The sequence below is a fragment of the Lutzomyia longipalpis genome, chromosome 1 (assembly GCF_024334085.1).
Source record: "Lutzomyia longipalpis isolate SR_M1_2022 chromosome 1, ASM2433408v1".
Taxonomy (NCBI): domain Eukaryota; kingdom Metazoa; phylum Arthropoda; class Insecta; order Diptera; family Psychodidae; genus Lutzomyia; species Lutzomyia longipalpis.
The window spans coordinates 9,032,559-9,047,962 of record NC_074707.1 but is presented as its reverse complement, the minus strand read 5'-3'; the positions used below and the strand labels follow the sequence as shown (position 1 = coordinate 9,047,962).

Here is a 15,404-nt window from a genome sequence, read left to right as displayed (position 1 = left end):
AATGTATTATAACAGAGATCCAATTCAGTCAAATTCGAGCCTCTAAAAGCATTTTCTTTTATATTTTTAGGACTGTAGTCATATAATCGAATTTTTCTGAAATTTTTTAAAGAAGCAAAAGCATCGTCCTCTATAGTATAATTGGGATCCCAAAAATAGATTTCAGTTAATGCTGGGAAATTCTGGAATGTATATCTGTTAATTGAATTCACTGAACAATTGTTTATAACAATAATTTTAATATTTTCATGTGATAATTTGCCAATGTGCTTGATATCTGAATCATCTATTCTCAATTTCTGTAGTTTTGGTAATTTATCAAGGAGTTGCTGAGAAATATATTCCTTAGGTACCCTTTCAAAATACATATAAGATATTTTTTCACCGTCTGCGGTATGATTTATACGAGTTCTGTAGCTACTGTAATATAAATCCAGATAGCAATAAGAACTATTTTTCAGCTCTGTGTCTCCATTTTCATTTATAGTGCTGTATTGAAATCCAGTGTCACTGTCAATTCCATAATAATTACACCATATATCTTGTCCCAAAATCTCCACCGCCAGAAGGAGAAGAATTATACTCCTTTTAAAAAAAAATAGAAATTGACTTGATTACGAAATTAATTTCAAGTTAAAAAAAAAAATTAAAAGTCACCTCAAAACAATCATTTTTTTTAAACTTTCACTTTTCAATGTTCACCAGTAGCTGACTAAAATTTAAATGTTATTCCACTGACGATTAACAAGAAACTGAACGTTCTCTTCATAAACCAAAGGAATATTTATTCAAAAGAAATATTAAAAAATTGTGATAATATTTTTTTTATACTTCCAGTCAAAATATAAGATTAGATGTCTTTCTGGAATAACCCTTTCAATCTTTTATTTTATATAATTCGATATGATTAGGGAAGACTAGAGTTATATTCGCATTAATTTTAATAAGTGGTTGTCATTATAATACCCACTGTGTATTTTAAAATAGCTCTCTTTGTATTTTAAAGTTATACCAATATTTGTGATAAATATCTTGTAAATATGATAAAATAGGTTTTGTATGTATAATTAAATACAAAAAAAAACTTCTACAAAAAATAACACTTTAACGCTTTACTTTACTCCTAAATCTTACGCAGCAGAAGAGTTAGAAATGTTACAGCAAAAAGTGAATCAGGTCATTTAGGGAGACCATAAACTACCTTTTGAGACTTGAAGCAAATTTTTGTCTAAATTATTGAAAATCGTACTGAAAATTCAACAATTTCCATTATTCAATGACTTTTCTTTCAAATAATTTTCTCAAATATTACCTATTTCCAAACAGAAAAAAAATTCACTTTTTTTGAGATTGATAGTAAAAGCGTTTGAAATTAGTTTTGATCGTAAAATCGTATAAACTTCAGATCGAAATAGTTTTTATATTAATTAAAAAAAAACGGATTTTTTGAACAGATCTATTTAATTTCTATCAAAGTAATCGTGAAAGTCCTGCTCTCCCCTTTTTATATCTATAAAGTATTTTCATAGATGATTCATTTGTATTTACATCAAGGCATCATAATAAATGGTCAAAAACCCACCAATAAAGCAAAGCGACAAGAGAAATGTTAAAATGATTTTTCTCTTCTTGAGATAATGGGAAATTTTATTTACTCAGCTTTCTGTATGTTGCATTTTTTATCGTTATAACATCATTTCGATGCATTTTTCTCGCCCCGCTTCGCGCAAATTTTGAAGAGATAATAATTGTGAAAATTAATTAAAATCAAGTTAATAGAGATTATTTCAAAAGAATAGGTACCTACATGGTAAAAAATACATATCTCTTGAAGGAAGGGGGGGGGGGTGATCCTAAAGAGAGTTTATCGTTAAAAAAATTGAAAAAAGTCAAAATCCTTAAGAAATGCGAGCAAGTGAAATCACCGTCAAATAAAGTGGTTTATCGAGTTTTAATTAAGGAGCTTCGAGCTAAAAATACTGTTTTCGTGTTATCCTGAGAGGCATGCACCAAACAACTAATGTGGATAACATAAAAGCAGCATTATAAGTTCTTTGGATCGCAATGTTCAGCATATCATAAACGTGTCGCACAAATCTACAAAAGCGCATTTGCCAATGTTTTACACCAACCTCCAGCAGAAGAGAACAACAAAGACTTTATGCAGGGCGAAAACACTTTTTTTCAATATTTCAAATACAGTCGTGCTCTCGTGGTAGGACCGTCGTCAAAATGACTTCTCCGCGGTAAAACGGCTTCAGAATGAGGAATTTTGCCTTCGCAGTGGGACAATTAGTATCCTACCTTTCCAATAGTACTAATTGTCCCACTGCGAAGGCAAAATACTTCATTCTGAAGCCGTTTTACCGCGGAGAAGTCATTTTGACGACGGTCCTACCACGAGAGCACGACTGTAATTTTATTTATCATAAATATAAGAATGTTACATGATGACATTTATACATATCGTTGGCAGGTATTAATTCCATTTCTGGGTTTTATAATAATTTTACATTTATGGAAACATTCAAGAAATTATGTATGTATAGTAGATTTGACTTCTTCTTTACCTGTTTTATTTTATATAAAACTTTTTATTCGACTTTCAAGAGGTTAGTAGAAATATAATATTTTGTTTTATATGAAATTGAAAAAATAATATTGCGCCCTTTGCACAGACTGGTGGTTAAAATTTTTTACATTGAAATTTAATCTTATCTTTCAATTGGGTTGTTAAAATTTTCATAGATTTATATATTTTTAGGATTTTTAGTTATTTAGTATCCTTCGGTATTTTTCTATATATAATGAATAATAATACCTTTTATTAATTCAATACCCTTTTTCTGCATATTATTTCGCATTAAATTATTTAGAAATCAAAACAATTATTGCGATCATAAATACTTTCAGTGGAATTGCTGCATCAACTTTTGCCTGTGAATTTATATGTGTCGTGTTGTTAATTGAATTTACATCGTTTCCATGTGAATTAGAATTCTTCTTGCTATCAAGTTCATTTTGCGTCTGTAATTTCTTCCAGGCTTCAAAAATCTCCGACCTGGTTATTTTGTTATTTAATATTTCAATATCCTTCAAACTTGGCATAAAGATTTTCGGATTAAAGTGCATGGCAGGAATTTTATTATTATTTAATTTGATATACTGCAATTTTGGAAAGACTGGCATTGAATTTTCTACAAAAATTTTCAATTGGTTGTCCGAAAGAACAAGAAATTTCAGATTATTGTTTGGGTGGAAGCTGTCTTTGTGTATTTTAGAAATTTCATTTCCCTTCAAGGAGAGTTTTACCAATTTTGTCATTTTAGAGAAACAAGAACCTATATCGGTAATTTTGATCCCATCAAGCCATAATATTTCTAAATTAACACACTGACAAACTTCTTCAAGATTGTTCCCTAAGAGATTGTTGGTTAAATTGAGATCTTTTAATGTTGAGAAGGAATTTTTCAATGATATCTCGTTTATTTTATTATTATCAGCATGTAAATCTTGGCAATTTTTACCGATTATGAGATTTTCAAGTTTATTTTCGGATACATTCAATGTACGGATTTCAATGGTAGTCAAGTCTAAAAATTCTAATTGGTTTTCTCTCAGGTCAAGTGAAAAGTTGGTTGACTTAAAATCAACTGATGTATGTAGTTTCTTTAAATTACTATGACTCATTTTAAATTTCTCCAAACCAGAAACTGTGCTAAATAGGTTTAAATTCAATTCCTCGAAGTAGTTGTGACTGAGATTCAATTCAGTCAAATACAAGCCTTTAAAAGCATTTTCTTTTATATTTGAAAGACGGAACTTGCATAATTCAATTTTTCTGACATTTTTCACTGAAGTAAAGGCATAATCCTCTATGATATATTTAGGCTGGCAAAGTTGGATTTCTGTTAACTTTAGAAAATTCTGAAATGTATCCTTGTTGATTGAATCCATCGTACAAGAACTCATCTGAATGGTTTTAATATTTTTATGAGATAAATCGCCAATGTGTTGCATCTCTGTTTCAAATATTCCCAATGTGTGTAGTTTCGGTAATTTATCAAGGAATTTTTGAGAGATGTATCCTTTAGGTGTGAACGAAATGAATAAATAAGATATCTTTTCACCATCTGCGGTATGATTTACACGAGCTGTCTCAGTGTCATTCAATTCCACACCGCAGTAAGAACTATTCTTCAGCTCTGTGTCCCCTCTTTCGTTTGTGGTGCTGTATTGAAATCCAAACATTGCATCAGTTTCATATTGGTTACACCAAATATCCTGTCCCAAGATCTTCACAGTAAGAAGGAGAAAAACGAAATTCCTTTGAAAAAAGAAATGAAAATTGACTTAATAACGAAATTAATTTCTAGTTAAAAAAAAAGGAAAAATCACCTCAAGAGAATCATTTTTTTAACTTTTTCACTTTTCAATGTACACCAATATGTTTTTTTGAGTTATATTTTAATGTTGCTTCACTGAAGATTGGCAAGAAACTGAACTTTGCCTGTGTGGACTAAAGGATTATATTCACTGGAACCAGTGGAAATACCAAAAATTTTGTGACTAATATATTTTTTTATTATATTTCGGTCAAAATGTAAGATTAAAATTTTTTCTGGAATAACCCTTAAAAATTTTCTTTTGCATCCGTTCGCATATTGATATGATTAGAGTTGACTGGGGCTATATTTGCGTTTATTTAAAAAAAAAGTGGTTGACTAACTGTTGAAATACTTTTGCTATGTTCATAAATGAATCATATATAACTATGTATATCCAAAAAAGCAGCATAACGTAGGTATTGTATAAGTTATTATATTTAAGCAGGATTAGATAAATATAAAATAAGGAAAAATATACTTTTTTATTTCTTAAATATTTTATTTAATACAAAAATAAAAGGGAATGTTACATGGTGATACATATTTTTTATTAGTTCATAAAGGATGTCATGCACAATACAAGGGCGAAGTACCTAATTGAAGGAAACGCAGAAAACAATTTTAACCAACCCAGTCTTGTAGGGAATCAAAAAAGGATAAAGAATCGCCAAAAATATTCACCATTTTCCACTGGGGTCACAACGAAAAAAGGCAAAAAAGTTTTGTAAAAATTCAAAAAAATTAGCCGCCATTCGCCATTTTGTTCATTTCAATGCATGAAGCATATGTTTCAATGCTTCGTCATGAGCTTGTCTATGAGAGTTTGACATTTCATTCATTTTTTTTTGGGAAAAAATAAAAAAATTGCGTATTTTTTAGTTTAATTATCGTGGTAAATGTGTTTTACGTGTTGTTCGAAAGTGATTTTTATGTCTGAATACCTGAAGGATTAATTCCCGCACAGTTTGTGACCGTCTCAGCGAGCACATCTCTCATTACAAAACAAAGCAATCCAAAAACAATGGTCGTGGATCGTCTTGAAGATGACTTTTTCACGAATTGAAAAATCCTCTGCGCTGGAATCCTTTGCGTTTCACACCACCACGACGGACAAGACGATGGATTGCTGGTTTTGTGATTCCCTGGATGATGTCACGCAAAACCTTACGATGTTTCTTGGCACCACCTTTCCCAAGACCTTTTCCACGACCAATGATGTGCTCGCTGAGACGGTCACAAACTGTGCGGGAATTCATCCTTCAGGTATTCAGATATAAAAATTCTCTTTTGAACAACACGTAAAACACATTTACCACGATAATTAAACTAAAAAATACGCATTTTTTTTTATTTTCTCCCAAAAAAAATGAATGAAATGTCAAACTCCCATCGACAAGCTCATGACGAAGCATTGAAACATATGCTTCATGCATTGAAATGAACAAAATGGCGAATGGCGGCCAATTTTTTTGAATTTCCACAAAACTTTATTGCCTTTTTTCGTTGTGACCCCAGTGGAAAATGGTGAATATTTTTGGCGATTCTTTATCCTTTTTTGATTCCCTACAAGACTGGGTGGGTTAAAATTGTTTTCTGCGTTTCCTTCAATTAGGTACTTCGCCCTTGTATTGTGCATGACATCCTTTCTGGTTTTTTTTTTCATGATAGATACATACATATTTATAATCATTTAAGAAATTATGCGTGTTGTACGACATTAAGAAGATTTTACTTCGTTTTTTTTCAAATTGATTTTTTATATAATTATTTTATACTTACTAAAATTCTGTCACGAGATTAGTAAAAATGTAATTTGTTTTTTTTTATTTGAATTTAAAAAAATGCAGACTGGTGCTTAAGGTTTATTAGTTTGGAATTTAGTTTTATCTTCCTCTTGCAAATTTAAATATTTAATGTCAGTTTCTTTTATTAATTCAACATCGTTTTTTAAGTTTGTTTTGCATATAATTTTCCATTAAATTATTTAAGAAACCAAAAACTGATTCAAAAAAGGTAGCATTTTGATTAGCAAAAATATAACTTTCAATTGCGTTTATTTTTGTCTGCAATTTCTCATTGACTTCTGCTTGCGAATTTATATATTTTACAATAATGTCATTTGTTGTATTTACATCGTTAACATGTGAAAATATTTTCTCACTTTCTCCTGCAAGGGAGTTTTCAATTTTGTTGGCATTTTTTACTTCTAAATCCTTAACCGATGTATCGTGTTCATGTGAGGTTAAATTTTCTTTACATTGGAATTGAGCTTGTTTTTCTAATCTCTTCCACACTCTCTGAAACTCTGAGAATGAAATTTTGTTATTATGAATTTGAATTTCTTTTATATTCGGCACAACAATTTTCGGATTAAAGTACATGGCAAAAATTTTATTATTATTTAATTTGATATACTGCAATTTTGGAAAGACTGGCATTGAATTTTCGACAAAAATTTCCAATTGATTGTCCGAAAGAACCAGAAATTTCAGATTATTGTTTGCGTGGAAGCTGTCTTTGTGAATTTCTGAAATTTCATTTCCTTTCAAAGAGAGTTTTTCCAATTTTGTCATTTTGGAGAAACAAGAACCTATATCGGTAATTTTGTTCCCATCAAGCCATAATCTTTCCAAATTTACACACTGACAGATTTCTTCAAGATTATTCCCTAAGAGATTGTTGGTTAAATTGAGATCTTTTAATGTTGAGAAGGAATTTTTCAATGAGATCTCTTTTATTTTATTATTATCAGCATGCAAAACTTGACAGTTTTTACCGATTATGAGATTTTCAAGTTTATTTTCGGATACATTCAATAAACGGACTTCAATGGTAGTTAAGTTCAAAGATTCTAATTGGTTTTCTCTTAGGTCAAGTGAAAAATTCGTTGACAAAAAATCAACTGATGTATGTAGTTTCTTTAATTTGCCATTATTTAAAAGAAGTTTCTTTAAACCATAAACTGTGCTAAATATACTTAAATTGAATTCCTCGAATGTATTATAACTGAAATCCAATTCAGTCAAATTCGAGCCTCTAAAAGCATTTTCTTTTATATTTTTAGGACTGTATAATCGAATTTTTCTGAAATTTTTTAAAGAAGCAAAAGCATCGTCCTCTATAGGATAATTGAGATACCTAAAATAGATTTCAGTTAATGCTGGAAAATTCTGAAATGTATATCTGTCAATTGAGTTCATTGAACAACTCTCTATATCAATAATTTTAATATTTTCATGTGTTAGTTTGCCAATGTGCTTGATATCTGAATTATATATTTGCAATTTCTGTAGTTTTGGTAACTTATCAAGGAGTTGCTGAGAAATATATTCCTTCGGCAGGTTTGTATAGTGTAGATAAGATATTTTTTCACCATCTGCGGTATGATTTGTACGAGAGCCGTAGCTACTGTAAAGTAAATTCAGTTTGCAATAAGAACTATTTTTCAGCTCTGTGTCCCCATTGTCATATATATTGTTGTATTGAAATCCAGCCTCATTGTCAGTTCTATATTCGTCACACCATATATCTTGTCCCAAAATCTCCACCGCCAGAAGGAGAAGAATTATACTCCTTTTAAAAAAAAAAGGGAATTGAAATTTACTTGATTACGAAATTAATTTCAAGTAAAAAAAATTAAAGATCACCTCAAAACAATCATTTTTTTAAAAACTTTTTCACTTTTCAATGTTCACCAGTTGACTGACTAAAATTTAAATGTTATTCCACTGACGATTAACAAGAAACTGAATGTTCTCTTCATAGACCAAAGTAATATATACAGTAGAAATATTAAATTGTGTGATAATATTACAATAGAAGTCCACATCAACGAACAATCGGATGTACTACTCTCGCGTATTAAAAATAATGCGCGAGAGTAGTACATCCGATTGTTCGTTGATGTGGACTTCTACTGTATCTTTATATTTTCTAGTTTTAATAAAAGATTAAATATCTTTCTGAAATAACCCTTATAATCTTTTATTTTATATAATTCGTTCGCATGTTGATATGATTAGGGAAGACTGGGGTTATCTAGTACATATTGGCTGGAAAATACTTTTGCCTTGTTTAATGATTCATGTGCAATGTGCATGTACCAACAAAGCAAAGTGATATGAGTATTAATGATTAAAACAAATTCATAAAATGTTTTTTCCTTCTTTGATATAGAGGGATATCTTAGCTCAGCTAAATTTTGCATCTTTCTTTTTTTATGTAGATAAAAATGCGAATACAAATGACTAATTAATTTTACAGAATTATGTATAATTCTTAAAGCAAGATCTTTAAGCGTTTGTAATGCTGAGCATTTTGAAAAAGAATATGAGAAAATATCATGTTTTTTCTGTCATACTTACAAAGAAGTTATTTATCTTAAGAAGTTCTCATCTATAAGAGAAACAATCTAAAAAATTCCTTCTAAATTTCATCCCTTTAGTTTTATTTTGAAACATTAAATTGCAGTCAAATTTATCAACTAATTCACCTCCAAGAATTTCTCGAAATTAATTCAGGAGACTCTCCATCAACTCAAGAAAATAATTTCATAAAAAATTCTTCTTTGAGAAGTTCTCACTCAGAGTAATTTCTTTGAATAAATTGTCCTCTCCGTGTGTGGAGGAATTTTCATTTCCCTTCTTCACATGGAATTAAAATAATGGTCATCGGTCCAAGGAATCTGCAAACTCACAAAAGTCACCTATGGCTGCTATTTATGGGTGCGAAAGGGAAATTGATCCAGTTTCCGGTGTTCTGTGCAAACGAAACATGCTCTCCTGCCATTTTGGAACAATGACGGCCCGTGGCCTGAAATTTACGACTCATCGCGCTCCTCAAGAGGGCTATACGAGGGCGGTTATATGGTAATTCCTTATAAAATGCTAAACGCCTGTTTAAAGGAGCTTTTTGGAACTTTCCAAGCTTGCAAAATTCAGCCCACTTCTCTTCACACTACAATGCACAAGATATGCAAAATTATTGCTTTATATCTACATCAAAATGCGGGCTTAGTCCTCACAGCCCTCAAGCTCTTTGTAAGATGTACATAATCTGAGGAAATCGGCAGTAAGATAAAAAATATTGCTGTAAAACTTTTTTGGGGATTTTCTTTCAATTAATTTAAAAAAAAATTATTTTGCAATAGTTCGTGTTCTATAAAAGATTGGGCTTTGTCTAAAATTTTGGAGACAAAACTCCTCAATAAAATTTATGCAAAGTAAAACAGTTAAGTCGTTACGTCTTTGCATGTTCAATATATCTGTGGTCTTGTCTTCGTTAACAAGAAATTCATTAATAGTTACCTTCATTGAAGCTTAGTCGAAGGAATCGGAAGAAAACTAGTTCAGAAGAAGCTCCAACCTTCCAATTTGAGTGAATCAGTTGGAAAAGTGTTGTGTGGAAATGAAAGATAAGCCGAAGTCTGCAAGATTTAATTCCAACCCCTTTAATGCGGGGGATGCTGCATCCGCCCACACCTTGTTGAGCATAATTAGGCAGGCATCCGTACAACTAGTTCATTGGGGAAGTTTTCAAATTGGGGGTTGGTTTGGAATGTTTGTTGTCAATAAGACAACAAATCACACATCAAAGCAAATTGAGTGTAAATCCTGCGAAAAGGGGGCCCCTCTATCAATATCCTAACATGCAAATACCATTGTCATATCAAATGGCATTTTAATTACCCTGCGGGGGTGTTTCTCTAAACCCACCTCAAACCCAAACTCCGCGTGTGAATGCAAAAGTCAGTGTGTTGATTATTGTTTTGTTCCACGAAGAGCTCACGAAAGGGGTTGATTGTGGTGGAAGAAAGGCGAGAGTATCTCTTTTGGGGATTTCCATGGAAATGGATGAAAAACCCTCGTCAGGAGAAAACCACCGAGTCAAACAATGAAGAAGTGATAAGAATCGTTGGGAAATTATTTTCTATTATACGCCTCCACCCCCAAGCTTGTGATGATGAAGAGGGGAAGTTTTTGGATAATAAAAGATAAACGTTTATCGTGGCAATTGTTTAGGGGGTGGGTGGGTGATTCTTACACCCCCACTTCAGATCATCTTGCAAGGAAAGAAAAGGAAGAAGGAGGCTTTTCAAAGCACAAAAACAGCCCCAACCAATCGCCTTGCAATCTCACAAATCTCACTTCTATATATATATTCATGCTGTGGCTTTTCCAGGAAAGTATGAGAGAGAGAGAGAGTTTGTGGCCACAAAGAAAATATGTACATAATTTATATTTTTGTCACGAAGCCAGAAACTATAAAATATCTCGACTCTAAGTCGTGCAACGGGAGGAAGAAGAAAATCCATAAGATCGCCTTTAGTGGCTCTTTTCACTGCCGGGTCACACTCTCGATGACCTTCTCTTGTTCACCCGCTGCCTGGCCCTTATCGATGAAAAAACACCCACGAAATGATTTTCTGCAGCAATGGGAGGAGAGTGATAAAAATGGGTGAGATTGTGCAGAATTTTCAAGAGGATAGTCATTGATTTTTCCACGAAAGCAGCGTTGTGGGAAAGTGCAGCCATAAATTGAGACAAATTTCTCTGTCAATATGGTTGTTTATACGTTTAAAAATAAATGCTTATTCCGTGAAGAAAATACTTAAAGTGCAAAGTTCTTACTCTAAGCTTTCATTTATCTAGCCAAAAATATTTTCTTTTGAGAATTTTCCTGAGAAAAATTTTCGTTATATTTTTGAATATTTTTTCAAAGAAAACTAAAAGATTTTTTAAAGGAAGAAAGAAGTTTTTCTTATGGTAGAAATAAAATTTTGAATTGCACACGCGGTTTTTTGGGAAAGCATTTGTGGTACAACACCATTTTCCCGGCTCATCCGTGTAATTTCACATTTTCATTTAATTTAATCCCCTGAGATTACGTTCATTGCCACAAAAGGGGCTTTTTGTAAAAAAAAAGAACTCACCCAAGCTAATTGAAGCGAAACATTTCAATAATTACAATAAAAGTCCCTTTTAGTAACATTGTTTCATATTTTTTTCCCGCCCACATTCCTTCGCTTATGAGGGTAAAATTGAGAAAATCCACCCCTCAGTGGAAAACTTTTCTTTTACCCCGAGATGGTCCGAGAACAAACCACTCAAAATGGACTCAAGAGGAAAAAAAACTTCCCACTCGCCAGACGGGCAAAATGTGTTAATTTTATTTTAAATTAAATAAGTTTTTATTGATACGAGTTCCTCTGGGGTGGGAGGGAGGTGAGGCAATTCTTTTATGGGGTACAAGAGAGGAAAACTCTTCGGGGTTTGTGTTTGCAATGTAGATTCAAAATTAAAGAAGCCAATATAGCGGCAACAACATTTTCCAATTCCACCGACATTTCTTTTTCGCGTGACGGTGGGGGAGACAGAAACCACCCCCACAGCTCAATTTTCACCCTTAAAAAATTTTCCCGTGTATTTTGTGTGTTATTTTCATGCTGTAATTGAAATTTGAGTCACAATATTTGCGAAATGTGTGCGTTTTAGGAGTATTTAGGAGGGGAAACGAAATGGGAAATGAGATGATGGCAAAAAAATCCGGAAGAGATTTTACATACCTATCTTTTGAAGTTGGAGTTTTGTACGCAAAGTTCTGCGATGGAAATAAATTAAATATTGAAAGATTTTGATTAGAAAATTCATCAGAGTTTGTTAATTAGCACAAACAGAGAGGGAGATTTATTGCAAGGATTGCAATATTTATATATATTTCTATTTTTTTCTCAAATTCAAAACCCTTAAAATATACTTTTAAACCTTTAAAAGATTTACCCAAAAATTTAAAACTTAACGAAAATACTTAGAAAAGAATTAGGAACTCTCTTCCTTCCGTTGAAGGGCATAAATTTCATTCTGAAATCCCTTTTCGAAAACTTTGCCTCATACTGTGTGAAAAAGCCACCCCCTGAAATGGGTGCGAGAAAAGTGAGGGAAGGGGTGAGAAATATTTTTTGTCTCGTTGTCTGAGAAAATTCATGCCAGAGCACCCCCTTAGTCGAGTGTTCCAAATAAATATGTATGAGAAACTTATGGAATGTGACATAATCCCGAATAACTCTTAGAGATGACTAGAATTCTTCCTACACTTGAGAATATTATCTTTGTCTCTAATCTCCTATAACCACTCAGCATTTTCCCAACATTCGCAATTTTCACTTGGAACAGAGGGTGGATGGGTGGGCGGCTTTTTCTCGCACGCACAAATTTTAGGCGGGAAATTCATGTGAGAACAGCACCATGTGAGGCGGCTACATTTTAATAGTACAGAGCCGCACATTTGAAATTTATTGTCATCTCAACACCTACCGCAGCACAAATGTACATAGCACGATCCCCACGAATCACCACTAAAAGGCGCACGTGGGTGAAAGTTGGATGCTAGGACGATAAAGTGCCGGTTAAAGAGGGGAAGGAAGTAAAATTCTTAAAATTAGCTCTGATTTGTAAAAGAAGTAAAAATTATACATAAAAAATATAAAAATATATAAACCTATAAATATACATATATAAGTACAATGATGGTCCAGCAGAGTAAAGGGAATGTACTGGTAAGTTTCACTTACGGGCTGTGATTCTTTCTTCAGATGACAGTCAAAGTGTGGTGAAAATTGAGGTGGATAAATTTTTAGGAATGGCTTTCTCACGCATCGAATCACAGCCAACGCGTGTAAATTCTGGGGAAAGGCTTACTCATGCGCGTTGGCTGTGATTCGTTGCGTGAGAAAGCCATTCCTAAAAATTTATCCACCTCAATTTTCACCACACTTTGACTGTCATCTGAAGAAAGAATCACAGCCCGTAAGTGAAACTTACCAGTACATTCCCTTTACTCTGCTGGACCATCATTGTACTTATATATGTATATTTATAGGTTTATATATTTTTATATTTTTTATGTATAAAAAAGGCGCCCCGCTTCGCGGGGCGCCAATTAGTTTGTTTAAAATACATGTGAATAGGTGAAAGTAATTGTTGATGTAGCAAAAAGGCAGAAGGCGGCCATTTTGAATTTTGAAATTAGTAAAATCTGATAGGTCATACCCACTATACCTAATGAAACTTCAATCGAAAAGCCTCTATCAAGTATCGTTAAGCCGATATAAGGCAATATTACAACAATCGGTACATATGGAAACTTGTTTTGGTCTAGATCTCTAAAACCGCGACATAAATTTTTTTTATTTTTTTTTTATTAAAAGGTGTACCTATCACCTATAACATACTAAAATTTAATCGAAATCTATCGTCCAGTTTTTGAGATATTAATCGAAAACTGGTCGAAAACTCATCGAAACTTTGGTTTTTTATTGTAGGCCCTCTAGCGGTAACTTCTGAAACTTCCTATGTATAGATAATTGTAGACCTTTTTGAGATCTTTCATTCAAAACCGGTTTGGTTAAAATCGGTCAACCGGTTTAGGAGTTATGGCCGACTTTCGATAAAAGTCTATATTTACTAAACCGCTTGTCCGATTTTTGAAAATGGGGTATCGTTGAAAAGGTCTTAAGGGCCCCTATAACATATTAAAATTTTAGACCTCTAGCTATAATAGAGGCTGAGATATAGTGAAAACAAAATTGAAAAAAAATCAAAATGGCGGATGCAGGGGTGGGGCGTCGAATTTGATATCATAGTTGACGACTTCCAGTCGATAATTGAACTTTGCCGGTGACCGCAAGTCTCTATCTATTACCGTTCTCTTGTAATTGAGCTTCAAACTACGGCCGGACGGCCGGAAAAGTTTTTCGGCGCATACGTTTTTTGGAATGTGGGGACCCTAATTCGTGCTCATACCAAGTTTGAGCCCGATCTGACGACCTTGAGTTTTAGAGTGGACACAGAAGCTGTGCTATTCTTTTCTTCGAAAGAATCACAGCTAAAATTGTTTAAGAAGTTCCTAAATCAATTAAATGTTTGGTTTGGTTGTTATCTGCAATGACATTTCGTATTTATTTGGGGCATTCATCAGGATCAGGAGCGTAAGAAAAAATCTATTCAAGTATTTAAGATTTTTTTTTAAATTTAAAGACATTAAATCATTTGACAAATTGTCTTCTAACGTTTGATGTGAATTTTCAACGTCTGATTCACAAATCTGTCACGAAAGGGTTAATAATTATTTTACAAATTCAATAATTTATATATCATATACAAATCATACATTTATGCCTAAACATACATATTCGAAGGCTTTTCAATGATAAATCTCCTTTTATCAGTGGAAAATCTCTCCTTCTATCTTGGTTGCCCTAAATTAGGTAGAATCCCACAAAATGAAGGATTAATACTTCACCATGAATCACATGAATAGTCTTGATGAATAATTCCATTCCTCCCCTGTGGCAGAGCTCATACGGCATGGGGCTTTAGTGAATCACATGATAATGGAAAGTATAAATTTTCTAGAATGCCTCACAAAACTATCCCTCGGAAAGGGGCTACAGCATTAATAAGGAGAATAATATTTTAACATTTTAATGTACTTTGCCATTGTGTTGGAATTCGGTGTGGATGTCTCCTATCTATAATTCTCAGGAGTTTGGTAGCCTAATCTTGTGAAAGACAAAAACCCCGCCCATCCACTAACGTTGTGCCATTGCAAAGACATGGGGTGAACCCATTTGAAATCCACCCTTAATCATGTGTGTGTGTGGATGGAAGCTTTAGGGGGGAGTAATTTGACGAAGACTCCTCACACCGGGTGGTGGATGTCTTGCCACCATCTTCGCCAGCATCCGTGCGAGAGCTCGCCTTGCCAGCTCTTTTGGTAGTTCCTTTTCCTTTCCATGCACCCACGCCGGAGCATCAGCATAATTACATAATGTCATTAATTAAGGAAACCCACACCCGGGTCTCCCCCAACATAAATAATTACACACCGCCGGAATGTGATGAGGTTGTTTATGTGAACTTTATGCTGACGAAAGCATTAAACTTTCAACTCCCAACCCCTTCGCGCAGTTTTCGAATGACTCAAGTGTGCGCTACCCTCAACCCCCACACCCCCCTC

The 15,404-nt window shown here is 33.2% G+C and overlaps 1 protein-coding gene across 1 annotated transcript in view; it reads right to left on the bottom strand.

Moving 5' to 3' along the window:
• Window positions 1–15,404, bottom strand: part of LOC129787507 (C2 domain-containing protein 5) — a 970,947-nt gene that overhangs the window by 650,615 nt on the left and 304,928 nt on the right. The gene's annotated exons all lie outside the window — the stretch shown is intronic.